At 46.3% G+C, this 18,158-nt stretch overlaps 1 protein-coding gene and 1 long non-coding RNA gene across 2 annotated transcripts in view; one reads left to right on the forward strand and one right to left on the reverse strand.

Annotated features, from left to right (window-relative positions):
- LOC308591360 overlaps positions 1 to 18,158 on the reverse strand; it is a 329,063-nt gene that overhangs the window by 247,511 nt on the left and 63,394 nt on the right. The gene's annotated exons all lie outside the window — the stretch shown is intronic.
- SDC3 (syndecan 3) overlaps positions 1 to 18,158 on the forward strand; it is a 126,956-nt gene that overhangs the window by 49,907 nt on the left and 58,891 nt on the right. The gene's annotated exons all lie outside the window — the stretch shown is intronic.

Genomic DNA, 18,158 nt, shown 5'->3' on the forward strand with positions numbered 1-18,158 from the left:
GGAGGCTCAGCCCCTTCCTTCAGTTTTTGCAGATGCTTTGGCACAAAGGGAGGGTGAAGCGATGTGGAGAGGAGATTGGCTAGCCAGAGAGGCAGATTCCTTGGCACAATGCCTTGGCATTTGGGGAGAAAGGAAGCAGACAATAGGTTTCCAGTTACTTCTCTATTACAGTCATTACAGTTCATCTTGGAGGCAAGCCAGGTGGGGGATTGGTTGAATTGTTGCCATATGTGGTTTTGTGTAGGTATATATCTTCGAGTGTGGTGCAGAGCATGGGCTCATATGTCAGCAGCTGGGGTGGAAATCGGGGCCAGGGTCTGGATGTGGCCCTCCAGGCCTCCCTGACTGGCCTTCCCGAGGCCACACCTTCACCAGCCTGCTCTGTGCTGCTCTCAACTAGTTTTGCATGGCAGGGAGGCATCCCTGAACTGTGTGTGGCAATATCTCTTGCGTGCCTGGATGGAAGATGGATATCTCTCTCTCTCTCTCTCTCTCTCTCTCTCTCTCTCTCTCTCTCTCTCTCCCTCTCCCTCTCCCTCTCCCTCTCCCTCTCCCTCTCCCTCTCCCTCTCCCTCTCCCTCTCCCTCCCTCTGGTGGAATTTTGAAGCCTTTGCCTTTTTAAAGTCTAGAACATAGGGGGGCAAACTAAGGCCTGGGGGCCGGATCCGGCCCAGTTGCCTTCTAAATCCGGCCCCTGGATTCAGCGTGTTTTTACATGAGTAGAATGCGTCCTTTTATTTAAAATGCATCTCTGGGTTATTTGTGGGGCATAGGAATTTGTTCATTATTTTTTTTCAAAATACAGTGGTACCTCGGGTTAAGTGCTTAATTCGTTCCGGAGGTCCGTACTTAACCTGAAACTATTCTTAACCTGAAGCACCACTTTAGCTAATGGGACCTTCTGCTGCTGCTGTGCCACCGGAGCACGATTTCTGTTCACATCCTGAAGCAAAGTTCTTAACCTGAAGCACTATTTCTGGGTTAGTGGAGTCTGTAACCTGAAGTGTATGTAACCTGAAGCGTATGTAACCCGAGGTACCACTGTATAGTCTGGCCCCCAACAAGATCTGAGGGACAGTGGACCAGCCTCCTGCTGAAAAAGTTTGCTGACCCCTGGTCTAGAATATACAAAGGTAAGAATCACATCTGCCTCACCCATCACTGGCATGCGGCCCCCAGAAAGTTCCTCATGAGGAAATGCATCCCATGGCTGGTTTACAAGGAGGCAATTATCCCTTACAATGAAACAGAGCCAGAGACTTAAAATTCACCAAAGTTGACACGCTGACACAAGTGGACCTAATTTAATTAACTTCATTCCAGTGGGCCTGTTCCAGCTGGATTCACCCCAGAAAGTGCAATAGAATTATATGGGTATCAGTTTTCCTGTTATGTACTGAGAGTGAATGGAAGGGTAGGGAAAGAGATGGGCTGTGGACCTTTTTTTCATTGGGTGCTTCGCTTCCCCTCGTCCCCAAGTGGGTCATTCAAGAGGAAGGAAGTGGCATTTACTGGATGCAAAAAAAAAGAAGGTTTCAGACCTGGAGAGTAATGGTCAAAGGAAGTTTCTTTCCAACCTGGGGTAGGCAGAAAGTAGATAGGGGGTCTTCTGGTACACCACAGGACCAGATTTGCACTAGATCAGGAGAAGTGTTTTGATCCCCAGTTGCTTTTAATGACAAAAATGCTTCCCTGCTCCCTGATCTTTAGTAAGTCAAATGTAAATTTGTGCTTAAGGTGGTCATCCCAGTATGTGGTTTATGGGGTGCAGTAAGGCTTTGCCTCTGGGCTGCCATTTTGCATATGGCTCTGCCTCCCCTGGGTCCCACTATTTGGCACCTAGCTGTCAGTTCTACTTGTCCACCTAGATCAGTATTTGTCTACATTGACTGGCACCAGTTCTCCAGGGTTGTCTCCCAGCCCTCACTGGAGATCAAACAGGGAACCTTATATATCAGGGGTCAGCAAACTTTTCTCAGCAGGGGGCCGGTCCACTGTCCCTCAGACCTTGTGGGGGGCCGGACTATATTTTGAAAAAAAAAATATATATGAATGAATTCCTATGCCCCACAAATAACCCAGAGATGCATTTTAAATAAAAGGACACATTCTACTCATGTAAAAACACACTGATTCCTGGACCATCCGTGGGGCAGATTGAGAAGGCGATTGGGTCAGATCCAGCCCCCGGGCCTTAATTTGCCTACCTATGTTATATATGCACAGCAGACGCTCTACCTCTGAGCTATGGCCCTCCCTGCTAGTTAGTAACCTCAGGGTTTCTAATCCAAAACAAAGCCTATCCATCAAGCCTGATACTTGTCCACCCCTGCTCTACATCATCGTGGCTGGGGATGGTGCGTTTCAGAGCTTCTCCAGGAAAGTGCCTGAAGCATCCTTAGCAGTGGAATAAGGGTGGGTTTTTTTTGTCTATTGGGAATCAAGGATGATTAAGATGTCATCTCTTTGTCAATGGAAGTAGACCTGCAAATTTGCTTCAGGACAGAATAGGCAGCAGCTCTCCCTGAACTGGTCCATTGTCAAGGGGAGCAAGTGTGTGCGTCTTTTGCCTCCAGCATCTCTGAACGATCACATGTGGTAACATTTAGCCAAATTTGGGACAAGGCATTTGATGAAATGCACAAAATGACTGGAAAAAGAGTAGTTAAATGCCCAGAATTGGCTTTGTTAATTTGTGTGTGTGTGTGTGTGTGTGTGTGTGTGTGTGTGTGTGTGTGTGTAAAATGCAGATGTGCATTATAAGCTGCCAGCTGGGTATCTATTATTTGCAGCAAGACTTATTGTAACTGGGTATTGGAAAGTTATGGAAGGAGCCTCTCCGATGAATTGGTTTAATAAGGTCTGGAAATTGGCAGTTGTTGAGAAACTTGCCCATAAACTTAGAATGGCACAAGGTGTAAAATGAAATGACTCATTTACGGTAGAATGGAACAGTTTTACTATGCATACGGTGAAGAATGGATTTCACATAAGCATTTTTTATTGGTTTGACTATTTTGTGTGTGTTACCTTTTCTAGAATCTGGATATAGGTTGTGAGCTAGAAAGGACTTCAGATTTGGGTGCAGACTTCACCTGCCAGGGAGGGTGGGTGGAGTAATTTTTTCATTTCTGGATTTATTTAATATTTGTAATATATTAATCAAATCAGTTTCATTAAAATAATAATGAAGAACCCCTCCCCCAATGTGGTAACCTTTAAATAGGACATTGACATACAAAACCCCAAATGCATAGCATATTTGACTAGAGTTTACATTGAGAAACCAGCTGCGTGCATTTGCCCTATTGGATTTTGGATGCATTATTAGTCTGTGTTTGAATGTTATGTTCCTGTGGGGACATTGAAGGCAGAGCTGGTACACTCAGTGGATGGGGAGTGAAGACACTCCCAGGCTGGGTACCGGTTGCCTGTTTGGAACGCAGCTGACTCATTCTTTTCCTTAATTCAGATTGAAGCTGTCCTTGGCGGAAATGCATCAGAATCATTTCATAAGAAACAACAAGATAGATAGTGTGGATTGTGGCTTATGTCATGTGTACGCCTCTTGCCAAACCAGTGTTTGGGAGCACACGGGATGCAGAGCAAATGAGAGTTTTGTGCGTAGCCTCTCGTTCCGCTTCTATGCAATGGATTGGGGAGATGTATTGCCCGATGTTGCCTTTTGTGTGTCCATCTCAGATATTTCACTTTTCCTAGCACAATCTTCCGAGCCAGATAATCAGGTGCAAAAGAAGGTTTGTCGGCGATTGAATCTCAGTCGGCTGAGCTCAGAAACAGATAAGCGGGACACGTGTTGCGTCCTTATGAGATTCCTGTGATGTCTTCATCTTGGCAGCTGTCTGTGTAAATAAAAGAATGGTCCTAGCACAGATTTCACAAACAACCACCCGTTTTTGTATGTGTTCCAAGGACATGGCTTGTTGTTTTTTTCAACTCAGGGAAATGCTGAACAGCACGCGTAACATGGGAAGCAGGCATTTTGAATGGTGGTTTATGGTATGGGAACATCTGCTAGGTTTCAGTTAAGTGGTGTTTTCCTGTTCCTATGAAGAAATTGTGATTATGAAGATGGTTATACTTCTCGGTGATCTCTGTCTGTCTGTCTGTCTGTCTCTCTCTCTCTCTCTCTCTCTCTCTCTCTCTCTCTCTCTCTCTCACACACACACACACACACACACACACCATATAGTGGTCTTCTCCAAACTGATATACTCCAGATGTTTTTTGACTGCAACTCCCATCAGCCCCTGCCACCGTAGCCAATCATCAGTGTTGATGGGAGTTGTAGTTCGGCACATCTGGAAGACATCAGGTTAGAGAAGGCTGTCGTATGTAAAGGGAGCCTCCAGGCTCTCTTTCAGCACCCACCTCTTTCATCCAAAATCAGACTAATTTGTTCAACTACAGTATTGTCCACTCTGTCTGGCAGCACTTTCCATCATCTCAGGCCCAAGGTATTTCCTGTTGCTTGCTACCTGATCCTTTTAAGCTGGAAATGTCAGAAATCGAACCTGGAACCTTCTGCATGCAAACCATGTAGGAAACTGTTGGAAGCCATTCAGCTTGCTTAGAAAGGTTTGCGTGGGAATTAAAACAGAATAGGGGACCTCCAGATTCCTAACTGTGTCTGTCACTTTTTATCTCTGTGCTGACCTGTCATTCAGAGTTTCGAAAGCTATTTCTTAGGCTGCATCCTCTCTTACTTCTGCCTCTCTCTCTCATCCTTCTCTTTTGGACCATGAGTTCTGAGATCATCTTGGAACCTTCTCTCTCTGAGAACAAAGGGGCCGGTTAGTCAGCTAGGACTATAGAAGCCTTTCCTGTCCAAGAATGCATTTTCAGTAAGCAAAAGCTTTCTTATTTCATACTGAGTCTCCGTTTGCTGGGACAGCTTAGTGGGTAGAGCACAAGACTCTTGATCTTAGGGTTATAGGTTCGAGTCCTACATTGGGCAAAACATTCCTGCCTTGCAGGTGGGTTGGACTCCGTTTACTAACAGAAACATGACGCTGGAAGTGATAGTCATTTGGAGTGATTTAGCAAGGCTCTCTCTGTGTTCTTGCAACTCCACGACTTGTTTGGCCCTTCCAGAGTGAGGCTGAGTGTTGGGAAATGCAGGACAGTCAGTTAAAAAGACTTTTTTCCTCACAGTGCCTAGTTCTACTGTGGAACTCTGTTGCACAGTACGTGGCAGTAGCCACCAACTTGGGCAGCTTTAAAAGGGGATTGGCTGGAAAACAGTCTCCTGTTGTCAGAGATGGGCCATCTTTAGAGCCGAGCCAGTGTCTTGCAGTGACTGTTTCTCAGACATGTCGATTCCGTGTTTTGTAAACTGTCCTGGCAAGTCAGGGTAGTCTGCAAGTACCGTTCTTTCCCAGGCTTTCCATTTTAACAGGCGATAATAGGATGGCTTATAGCTTGATCTTGCGGATCGATAAGAGAAAATGAGTTTTCATTCTTTCTTTCTTTTGCCTCCAGCTTCCTCCTTCAAGTCATATTGGAACCCAAGGGCAGCACTGCTGTTAAAACCTTGCCTGTTGTGATTCCCATTATGTAAAGTAGGAGGAAGGTCCGTTCCCAGAGCTGTCCGTTGTTTCTCTTTGATGGCAGCCCTGTGTTTAGTTTTTTTTAAAAAACAGGAACCCACTAATTTAATGGCAGAGTCATCAAGAGGATATGGTGAAGCCAGTTGAGATATGCCAGCTCCCTTTTAAAACCGCAATCCATCCATTCGTATCGACATCAGCATCCCATCTCAACATCTGTTCACAGCGTGGATTAAGAGTTATTTAGTTTTTCGGCCTTTCTATTCTTTTAAGTGTGCCCTGTTGCAAGCTTCAGGCAAAAGTGGGCTTTAGGAGTGTAATCTAGCTTTAAACATTTCACCCTGCATTGACGTAGGAAAACGGGAATTAAAGGGGAAATCTTGGCTAGATTCCTTTCAAAAAGCAAGAAAAAAGGCAGCACTCCTGTTGGTGTTTGGCCTGAAAAAGGTCTAGGGTTCCAGTAATGTAGTGGCAAATTCAGAAGGGCAAGGTCCCTTCAGGATAGTTGCAGCCATGGTTCCTCACAACCACACCCATCACAGCTATTCCCCTTCTGAGATTATACAGCAACCATACAATTAATAGCAATAATGCATTGCCATGATCAATGCAGAACTTCATGTGTTGTGTTTCAGTTAGATCTACTATTTTCTCTGCAGGTACATGGGCAAACGATTTGGAGTGCTCCAATATCTTCTTTCGGAGTGAGTTAGGTTGTGCTTTCCTCAAAATTCCATTGTACGAAACAGAACTTGCACAGGCTTCTCTTGAAACTGAAGAACCTTATGTTCTCAATGTTGTCTCAATGCTTGGCTTTGGTGCTTACAGTACAACTCCACCAACTTCCCACTTGCCTTCTCCAGAGTGACCCTAGATATGGACACCAGATTTTTTTCAATGAATCCGGGGACACTTTTTTTTTTGGAAGCTGAGTAGCAACAGGGAGTCAGTAGTAGGGATGGTGAGGCAAAAGACCCTGGGCCCAAGCACACATGCATATTGTATGAAAGTTCAAAGCCCTTCTTTCACACCCTGTGAAACATAAATGTGCAGAGTTTTAAAAAACCTGGGCAATGGCACGCTGCGCGCCCGTGACTCTCAAGGCTTCCCTGATTTCCTGCCCCCTTTCCCCTTTGTTTTGACAAATCGGAGGAGGCTTAGGAGACGCGGGTGGGTGGCCGTTGCCCAGGAGGGGCACAGGGTTCACGGTTTCTCTGCCAGGCAAGGTGCAAAGCTCTTCTTTTGCACCCTGTGAAACATAAATGCACAGAGTGCGACTCCTGAGCCTCCCCCGAAGAGACAGCAAGCCAGGTGGGAGGGGAATGGAGTGCAGAGCTGTGGAGGAGGAGATGACATTGAGTAGAATGAAGGGCAGAAGCACTTGTGGTGTAGTGGTTAAGAGCGGTGGACTCGTAATCTGGTGAACCGGGTTCGCTTCCCCGCTCCTCCACATGCAGCTGCTGGGTGACCTTGGGCTAGTCACACTTCTCTGAAGTCTCTTAGCCTCACTCACCTCACATAGTGTTTGTTGTGGGGGAGGAAGGGAAAAGAAGATTGTTAGCTGCTTTGAGACTCCCTCGGGTAGTGATAAAGCGGGGTATCAAATCCAAACTCCTCTTCTTCTGCACTGCAATATTTTGTTGCAGATCTCACTTCTGTACTCTATTTCTCTATTTCTAGCATCTTCCTGTTCTCCTTCCAAACAAAAATAGCTGCTGTTATTTTGACGAACTTCCCCCCCAAATTACATTTAACACTCCCACCCCTAACTGCAAGCCGGCCAGCCCTTTCTGTAATGAATTTGTCCTGGCTTTCTGTCTCTGCTTCCCATCAATCCCATTACAAATGTTTTATTAAAGATACCACAAGCTTTGGGAAGAGGCAAGAGAATGAACTATTCCCCCCCCCTTTAAGCGAGCTATTTAATAGCACACCTATTTTTCCTGGAGGGCTCTATGCAGAGGTTGCTGTCATGGGTCCCCAGTGCTGCCGCTGGTCCTGTGGTTGCATTGTATGACCTTCTGGCCCTTTCCCTGCTGCATGACTTTGTGCACTTCTGACACCTTTCCCGCACAACCTCAGTAATTAAGAACCCCATTCTTCTCCCAAGGTGCGGCTGGGAGTGGGTGCAGAGGGGCAGTGAGAGGCAGCTGTGTGGTTTTGACTGTGCCAATAAGTACTTGACAGTGTTCGGGTAATTGAAGGAATGTTAGCAAGCCTTGCAACCTCCCCACAGTGCTGCCAGGGGTGTCTGGCCCTGTGGCTATAATGAGCTCGCCACAGGAAACCTGCCCCAATTCCATCCAATAACGATTAATCTGAAGAAACTAAGGGGAGGGAGAAGAGCGGCGGTGAGGGAGGTGACTAGGAATCATTCGGCTAGGGCACGGTTTTGGAAGATCTTGCTTATAAGCAAAGCAAGAAATAAGCAAAGCAAGTATGTTTCCAAGCACAATTGAAAGTGTTGGTGCTGACCTTTAAAGACCTAAATGGCCTCTGCCCTGTGTCCCTGAAGGAGCGTCTCCACCCCCATCATTCTGCCCAGACACTGAGGTCCAGCTCCGAGGTCCTTCTAGCGGTTTCCTCACTGTGAGAAGTGAAGTTGCAGGGAACCAGGCAGAGGGCCTTCTTGGTAGTGGCACCCACCCTGTGGAACACCTTCCCATCAGATGTCAAGGAAATAAGCAGCTATCTGACTTTTAGAAGACATCTGAAGGCAACCCTGTTTAGGGAAGCTTTTAATGTTTAATAGACTGTTGTATTTTAATATTCTGTTGGAAGCTGCCCAGAGTGGCTGGTGAAACCCAGCCAGATGGGCGGGGTATAAATAAATTATTATTATTATTATTATTATTATTATTATTATTATTATTATTATTATTATCATCATCATCATCATCATCATCATCATCATCATCATCAAAGCCTTGAATATCATGTGCTGGCTGGGCGTGTGCTTGTGAGACACTGTGAGGGAGAGGGCACAAAACGCTTGCCAACTGATTGCCATTCGAAAGTGGATAGGCCTGTCCTAAGGTTCTTTTAGATACAGAACTGTTTTGTGTTTTAAGAGCTCTGCACACATAGAGGACTGGATGCAGGGGTCACACCCACTGAATCCAATGGGTCTCAGTGGCAGGACATGGGGAAGCTACATAATGCCCACACTGACTTGCAGCAGCTCTCTTTCAGAGGGGACTGTTTCCCAGACATAGTTGGAGGCGCCAGGGGTTTAACCTGGAACTTTCAGCATGTAAAGCAAAGGCTGTACTGCTGAGCATCAGCCTTCCCCAGGACATAGAATACGCCCTGATATCAGAGCCCCCAGGGAAGTTCACACAGGTTCAGATCTGGTCCTAAATGCTCCAGGGCTTTGAAGATCAAATCCAGTAATTTAACCTGAGCCTGGAAAGAGCTCAGCACCATGTCCAGTTCTGGATATTGCACATATAAACACTGACAACCGGCAAACACTGGCCTGCGAGAGCTCCAGTTGGAGAACAGCTTTTACCAAAGGTGTTTTGAAGATGCGCAAACTCAGGACGAAAGGGAGAAATGTGCTAAGAGGAAGGCATGCTTGGCAAACCCACACCATGATCAACTTCCGCCTGGAAACCTTTGACCCCTCTGTGGAAGGACATGTGGATCCAGAATTGGCCTCCACAGTCACTTATGGACCCACTGTTAAAATAGTGTTTGTGGAAGACAATCTTACTCAACTATGAGTGATCATCAAAGAAGAAGAAGTAGAATAATAATGATGATGATGATGATGCACATTTAAGAAAGATTTAGGTCTAGATAAATTGGAATAGGATTAAAAAAAATGTTGAGCTAAGTTTGCTTTCCTGTTTTGTAGGGGACCTTTTGAAATGGACAACTGAGAGAGAACCGTGAGGTTGTGTGTGTTGAAAGGACTCTATCGTACAAAGACAAAAAATAAAATAAAATTGCATTTATTTGCATGTGTCCTCTGGAAACTTGCTCAGGAGAGTGAGGCTCTTCATTCCTAACCCTTGATGCTTGGTGCTGAATTCCAGCTTCTGGGGAGCAATAAGGCGAGAGGGGCGATTGCCTCCATGTCCTGCTTCTGTTCATCTCAGAGGTGGTCTTGTTGGCCAAGGTGGGTAGATAAGATAGGTCTTTGATTTTAATGCAGCTGGGGCAGTTCTTACGTTTTCAGACTTCAAGTGGCAAATTCACCAACTAATGGGAAAAGATCCTTAGGTTAAAGTTCCAAACGTGAAGAGAATTAAAAGTGAAATGGCGGCTGCCTCTTTAGGAATCTTTTATTTATGTCTGTATTTATTTAGAGCATTTGCACCCTGTTCTTCATCCAAAAAGACTCCCAGAGCAGTTTCATACAATCAATTAAACAAGAAAGTGCCTTCCCACAGGCTCACAATCTGAAAAATCTACTGTCAGTATATGTTCTGAGCCTTATTCCCCACCCCACCCTTTCCTCAAATAGCCTTGGAAAATTCAGAATATGTGTATAATCAGAAGTTAGGATAAACATGAGTGCCGTTGACATATGGTTACATTGGCACTGTGCGATGTGAGGAATAGGCAATGAATTCAGATAACAGTGCGTTATGCAATACAGCTTTTCACAGCCTTTTTAGCTTAATACAAGCATAAGTAGAGATTTTAGCTTAGCGAAATATATCATTGTGTTGGAGCTTTATTGTGGCCGCAGAAGCAAGAACAGCAATGGGGCAATTTCTCATCTGTATTAACCCTGTCTTATTTTGAACTCTTTTTTTTAAAAAAACCAACCAACAAACAAACAAACCCAGTAGCAGCAACAATAAAACCTCCAGTTTTATTTCTTGGAAACTGCCCAGAAAAATCTGTGTTATGGTGTGCTACAGAAACATTGTAAACAAAGAAACAAACATGCAGGTTCCATGCAAAAAGCAGAGAGCATAAGAGCAGAATGTACAAAGAGTCTGTTGATCAGGCCAGTGGACCATCTAAGTTCAGGATCCTCTTCTCACAGTGGCCAGCCAGATGTATATGGGAAGCTGAATGCATATGGGAAGCTCAATAACACTCTCCCCACCTGGGATTCACAGGAACTTTTATTCAGAGGCAGGCTGCCTTCCACAATGTGGAGGTAGAACAGAGCCGTAATGGCCAGCAGCCACTGATAGGCCAATCCACAATGAATTTGCCTTATTCTCTTTTAAAGCCACCAAGTTATTCGCCAGAGCTCCATTGTACCGTTTGAAGAACTGCTTCTTTCTTTCGTCTGCCTTGAATGTTCCAAGCATTCAGCTCCCTTGGAAGTCTACAAATTCTAGCATTAAGGGAGAGGGAGAAAAACTGTTCTGTATGAACTTTGTTCATGCTGTGCATAATTTTATAAACTTTTGTCATGTCTATAACATTTTGAATTATGGTGCTGGAGGAGACACTTGAGAGTCCCATGGACTGCAAGAAGATCAAACCTATCCATTCTGAAGGAAATCAGCCCTGAGTGCTCACTGGAACGACAGATCCTGAAGCTGAGGCTCCAATACTTTGGCCACCTCCTGAGAAGAGAAGACTCCCTGGAAAAGATCCTGATGTTGGGAAATATTGAGGGCACAAGGAGAAGGGGACGACAGAGGACGAGATGGTTGGATAGTGTTCTCGAAGCTACCAGCATGAGTTTGACTAAACTGCGGGAGGCAGTGGAAGACAGGAGTGCCTGGTGTGCTCTGGTCCATGGGGTCACGAAGAGTCAGACACGACTAAACAACAACAACAACAACAACAACAACAACAACAACAACAACATGTCACCTCTTCTCTAAACTAAAAAACCCGAAATTCCTCATCCTTTCCTCATGCAAGGGCTGCTCCATCCCCTTGATGATTTTTGGTGGCCCTTTCCAAGTGAAGGTGTTTTTTTCAGGCAATCCATAGCACTCTTCAAAAATAATACACAAAGTACCGTATGCTTTTTATTTTTGAGATGGCATAATGATATTAACTGCACTTAGTAAAATCAATCAACAAAGTAAAAGAAACTTTGAGATTAGGACCATTGAGTACCAGTGGTTTCAAAGGCTAGATTAAATGTAGTTTTTTCTTAATGGCAATGACATCCGATGCGTTTACTGAATTGTTGCCCTCCATTTGCAATGTTCCAGCTAGGTGTGCCATTCTGTACTTAGCCAAAATGATGTCATCTGGAAGCCCAAGACCAGAGGTATCAATAGGCTTGGCGGAGGGAAACTGCTCCATTGAAAGCAGGGATGGCATGCCCTGTTTTGCTGCTTGAGGAAAAATGGGGAGTGCAGTCTTACTGTGTTGCTGCCTCCATTGCTGCCGCCACCACCTACCTGCCCTGATGCTGCCTGCTGTGTTGTCACCATGCGCCCTGCCACATTTGCCACTGGCAGAGAAGCGCCACCACAATTGACAGTGACTTGAGGCAAGATCTTGCTCAAAATCGTGTGAGATCTTGCATGCTCCGCAAGATCTCGTGTGATTTCAGGCAAGATCTTGTCCCAGACGGATATGATCTTGCCCCAAATTGATGCTGATAGTGGCAGCGCTTCTACACTCCTAGCAGAAGTGGCGGCACTTATGGGTGGGGTGAAAGCCACACCAAGCTGGCTTCACCTCCTGTGACTCCCTTGTCTCTGCCTTCACTTAAATGCCTGGCCACCCCACCAGGTCCTGGGCTCGTCAGCTGTGATGTTGGCTGACTGCCTGAGAACAACAGGCATGCTGCTCTGGTTTTCATGATGGGATATGAATGTAAGAAAATGCATGTTGTCAGAGCTGCCCGAGGTCCCAGCTCACAAAGGACCAACGCCAGTCCGTTGTTATATACAAAAGTCTTTATTGAAGTTCATTTTCACTTCCACAGCCGCGGCGTGCAGCTCTACGTCTGAAACTCTAGACCGCCGAAGCTCCGTCTGAATCTCCTCCCCCCAGACACCAGTTTAAGACTCTAGCCTTGCTCCACCTCTTCCTTTGCTCTTTCCTCCTCTGGCTCCGCCTGTCAGCTGGGGTCTCGCCCTTCCTACACTCTTCTGACGCTGAGTCCCCTGAGTCTTCCCCCTGCTTCCGGCGGGCTTTGGGACCTGGTTCCCAATCCGGGTTTTCTGCTGTCCTGCGCGCCTGTACATTTGAACTTGGCGCACGCGCCCAGCCGGCAACCTTCCTCCTGACCGTTACACTGCTCGTTCCTCCACTCTCCGATAGAGGCGTGGCCAGTCCTGACTCATCTCCTCTCCCTGCTGGAGGAGACGCTGGACCTGACACATGGGATTCTTCCCCCCCACTACATTCTGGTGGGGAAGCTGGTCCTGATTTCCAGCTGCTGCTTTGGGAGTCCCCGCTGGCCCCTTGTTTCTGGTGTGTCCCCCCTGGGACCCCCCTCGCCCTGACCATCGGCGCCTCCTTCTGGGAATCTTCTGATTCGCTGGAGAAGGTCATGGAATCTCTCGGGTCACTGCCATCCTCCCCTACGCTGCCCTCAGATTTTTCCCCTTCGCTCTCCATTTCCTCTCTCCCCTGTGCCTCTGTCCCTGAGCCCCTGACACATGTTAATAATAAAAAATAAGAATCTGGGCCCTTTGAAAGCAGACTAGCTTGTTGCCCACAGAGCTAATCTTCTTATAGAGCAACACCATCCGGCCGAAAAGTCCTGTGTGTTGTTGATTGCCTCTCTCTTCCACTGTGTGAACAGATGGGTACAACATGCAGTTGGCTCCAAAGGACCTGTGCTGAGCTCATCTGCCCCATTGGGGATATGCCGTCAGCTTTCTAACCCTTAGAGGTGCTTCTAACCTGGAATTACCTTTACGATGTACAGCTGATTTTTTTGGGGTGTGTGTGTGTGTGTGTGTGTGTGTGTGTGTGTGTGTAGTCTAGTCATTCATTTTTCCTGTGTTTTGGGACATTGGGAGAGATAATGGCAATACATATGCAGAGAGTTATCTTTCTTCCTGCACTATAATACAGGTAACAGACATGCTTCCCTTCTGCCATCTCAAAATCTCGGAACTTTCTTCAATGTTTCGGCCACTCCTTGCTGCACACCACCGAAGCAGAAGAGATGGGGACTGAGCTGGCTTCGGAGAGATGGGTCACATTTTTCCTACCGTTGTATTAGAGTTACAGAAATTGGGTTAGTAGAGCATCTGCAGCCAACTCCCTGGAGAATCCGTCAAAGGGATTAGTGCTAACTGGCAGTGGCATTTCCCAACCATCGTAGAGGCCCAATTACTGATGACTTGCGGCTTCTAGTGGCAGGCTCCCCTATACGTGGATTTTTCTCTCCCTGACCCTTCAACTCAGTTGCTTTCTCCCCTTTTGTCAGATCCCACACGGTGCCTCCAAGATTACTGGGCTTCCTCCTTTTGCTTGAATTTTTATTTTTCTGTTGCCAGTTCATTTGCAAGTGGACTATATTTATTTTTATCATTTAATTGAAACTGGGCATGCAGGTTGAATGGATGTTTATGAGATGTGTTGCATCCAAGTGAGCTGGAGCATAGAGTTGGAACGTCCCCCACCCCTGCAAGCCCTGTAGGGCCAACATGGAATGGCTGTGGGCCATGGCGCTTGTGTTTGACATCATCAGCAGGTGACAGTGATACTGAAAGGGCAAGAAGATTATGGTGGCTGGCAGGAAGTTGGTAGGAGCAGCCCAGGCAGCTTGAAAGGAGAAGTGTTGTTTTTTTAAAAAACAGTTAAGCAGTATATGAATTGTATTAAATAAATAAAAACAAGGCACCTGAGGGGGATAAATTGCTGAGGGAGAGCACAAGAAGGAGAAGAGAGGATCTGCGGTGGCAGTAGCATCTGGAGGCAGTTAGGCAGTTTCTCTCATTTTCCCTGCCGTTTCTGAGAATCTGGGGGGTCTCTGAGGACAGAGCAACAGCCCAAGCCAAGGTTTATTGGTTAAAAGAAGGAACGGTACCTCAGGTTAAGAACTTAATTTGTTCTGGAGGTCCGTTCTTAACCTGAAACTGTTCTTAACCTGAGGTACCACTTTAGCTAATGAGGCCTCCCGCTGCTGCCGCACGATTTCTGTTCTCATCCTGATGTAAAGTTCTTAACCCGAGGTACTATTTCTGGATTAGCGGAGTCTGTAACCTGAAGCGTCTGTAACCCGAGGTACCACTGTACTTCACGCAGCACATAGTTAAACTGCACAGGAGGCAGTGATGGCTACCAACTTTGATTGCTTTAAGAAAAAGTCATGGAAGACAAGACTATCAGTGGCCACTAGCCACAGTGTGTGGCCACATCATGGGTAGGCAAACTAAGGCCTGGAGGCCGGATCCGGCCCAATCACCTTCTCAATCTGGCCCGTGGACGGTCCAGGAATCAGTGTGTTTTTACATGAGTAGAATGTGTCCTTTTATTTAAAATGCATCTCTGGGTTATTTGTGGGGCATAGGAATTCGTTCATTATTTTTTTCAAAATATAGCCCGGCCCCCCACAAGGTCTGAGGGACAGTGGAGCAGCCCATGGCTGAAAAAGGTTGCTGACCCCTGTTCTGCATTCACTGCCAGAGGCAGCACACCTCTGAATACCACTTGCTGGAAACCACAGAAGGAGAGAGCGCAGATCCTGCTGTGTGCTTCCCCCAGGCATCTGGTTGACGAAAGTGAGAACCAGATCCTGGAGTAGGTGGGCTATTGGCCTGATCCAGCAGGCTCATCTTTTGTCCTTAAACCAGGGTTCCCTAAACTTGGATCTCCAGTTGTTTTTAGACTAAAATTCTCATCATGCTCCTCTTGGCTAGGGATGATGGGAGTTGTAGTCCAAAAACAGCAGGAGTCCCACATTTGGGAAACCCTGTATTACACTATGCTATGTCATCATGTTTGAATCAACACCATGGCTGCATGTGTGTCTGAATACAAGTTGCAGGGAAGCACAATTGGCAGGTGTGCTGTTGCATTCAGCTCCTGCTTGCAAACTTCCTGTAGGTATCTTGTTGGCCAGTGTGAGAACAGGGTGCAGGAATAGATGGTTCTGTAGTCTGATGCAACAGAACTGCTCTGACATTCTTAGCCTTTTAATTGTGTGTTTTAGCAACCAAGCCAGTAGGCAGGGTTTGATTTGGTTTTGGATCTTCAGACAGCTCCAGCCTTTCATTCGTCTTTGGTCACAGTTAGGTGGTTTGGAAGCCGAAGCCCTGCTGCGGTCAGGTGGATGTGGTTGACCCAGCGGCTGTGTGAGGATAAATTTGGCCTTTGTCTTTGAGGAAGCTATAAAGACTCTGTCTCCTTTTTCTTCTTCCTTTCTTCCGTCCAGTGGAATTTATGCCAACGGAGGTTCCTGATCTCCTCGGTGTTCTCAATAACAGCCTGCATCCCTGCCCGATCTCCCTTTAATTGGTTGTTTTTGTTTTTTGCCCTGCGACTGAAAGGAGCTCCTGCTTTCCATTTATCTGAAGATAATTGTTTTGGGTTCAAAGTAGTAATTCAGTTGCTTGCTAAGCAGCAATTAGGAGGCTGGGAGAGGGCTGCACGGAGGCTGGCGATGCAGTCATTATCAGTCTCGCTGGCTGCCTAGCATCTCCTGCTAAACTGGCAATGTGCCAGCCATTCCCCCTACCCCCTCTTAAATTTACCATTACATGTTGGCAGCAGGGATGCTCTGCCTAGGCCAGTGAGATCTAGAGAGGGGAAAAAAATTTCAAGGCAGGGATGTCTTGTGTGCATGGAATCTGGATGCTGAGTGCATCAGTTGGCACTGGGAGCGCATCAGTTTCATGCCCAGTTATCCATGATCTGGTCACCTCCAGTTTGGATCACTGTAACGTGTTTGGAACTGATCTTCTTAGGTGCAAGGGACTGTGTGATTTTTTATCACATTGTACTGGTACTTCTTCATCATGTGTACTGGTTTCCAGTCCAATTCTGGGCCCGATACAGAGCATTAGGTAAGACCAATGAAACCTTAAGCAGTTTAGACCAGGATATCTGTAGGATCACCCCCTCCCAACTGTACACAGGAACTGAACGCAAGAACATTTGAAGCTGTCTTATACTGAATCAGAAACATTGGTCCATGAGTAGATCATTACTATCTGCACTGACAGGCAGGGCTTGAGGTAGGGTCCTCTCCCTGGTTGTACATGGAGGTGGTGGGGATGGAACCTGGGAACTTATATATCAGGCATAGGCAAACTTGGCCCTCCAGTTGTTTTGGGACTACAACTCCCATCATCCCTAGCTAACAGGACCAGTGGCCAGGAATGATGGGAGTTGTAGTCCCAAAACATCTGGAGGGCTGAGTTTGCCTATGCCTGTTCTATATGCAGGGCAGATGCTCTATCACTGAGCCATGGCCCTTCCCTTTACGGAAACCATCTTCAGAGGCCTTTCTCTGGGTGTCCTTGCCAGGTGAGGTGTGGTGGGTGGCTGCTGGAGAAAGAAATTGGTGGTAGTACTGAGCTGTGAAAATCACTCCCGAGAGAGTCTTCCTTGGTACCTGCCTTGCGGTCTTTTTGACACCTTTAAACACACACACACACACACACACACACACACACACACACACGGCCTTTTAAGGTTTTAAATGTTAAAACCTGCTTAAAATATATTCATATTTAAATGTAAAATGCATTCACATTCAAATTGCACCCCCCAAAAAAGAGAAATACTCATTTTGTATGTCCTTTCTAGACATCTTTTTAAAAACATATTTTAAACATATTAAGCATATTTTAAAAATAAAAAAATCGGAACTGTGCAGCAAAATTTGGAGAACTGCAGTTGGAACACAGTGATCACTCTGTGTATGTAAGCTCAGGAACTGTGAATGAAATTCTCCACCACCACTAATGAAGGCTCATTTGCAGTTCTGGGATATGATTCCCCGCCTGCTTTCTCCCTTATGGAGCAAAACCAAACCGGTGTACTTCTTGTCTATGGGCCTCAGCAGGCTTTCATTCCCAAGCATCAATTCACCACCAATTTGGGCGCTGAGGCTACGACTTCCATTGTCTTCCCCTTCCGCTCCCCCCACCCCAAATCCTGCTTTCTTAGAATGCGGCAGGTTGGTTGCCATGGGAACCGTTTCCTTGAGAATGGACGATGATGCGCTGTGGATGCTTGCAAGTGTTGCATGAAATAGGTGCCTTGAAAAGGGTGGTGCGAGATGGGTGTTTGTAGCGGCACATGGGGAGAACCGTTTCCCACTACTGAGACGGCTTCACTGAGAGCACTTTTGCCTCCTGGTAAACTGGTGCACATCTCATGAATGCAGTCTTGGTGGGAGAAGTCTGTCCTCGTGAGTCCTGCTTCCCAGAGTTTCTGAGCCTTTTGGAAGGGAGGGTGGGTCAGAGGGTCATGGAGATTAGTTAAACATTTCCATGGCTTTGCATTTATGCTTGCTGAGAGGCTTGCCTATCTATGGCATTGTTATAACATCCCTCCTCCCCCTTTTTTGACCTGTACCCAGATAGAATTTTATTTTAGGGATGATTGAAATAGGGACATAGGAAGTGGAACATAGGAACTTATACCAAGTCTGACAATTGGTCCAAACAGGCCAGCACTGAGTGATGGTGGGACGTCAGAGACACTGTCCTACAACTCCCATCATGGCTGACCATTCTCCAT

This window comes from Podarcis bocagei (assembly GCF_964188305.1).
Source record: "Podarcis bocagei genome assembly, chromosome: 7".
NCBI classification, from domain to species: domain Eukaryota; kingdom Metazoa; phylum Chordata; class Lepidosauria; order Squamata; family Lacertidae; genus Podarcis; species Podarcis bocagei.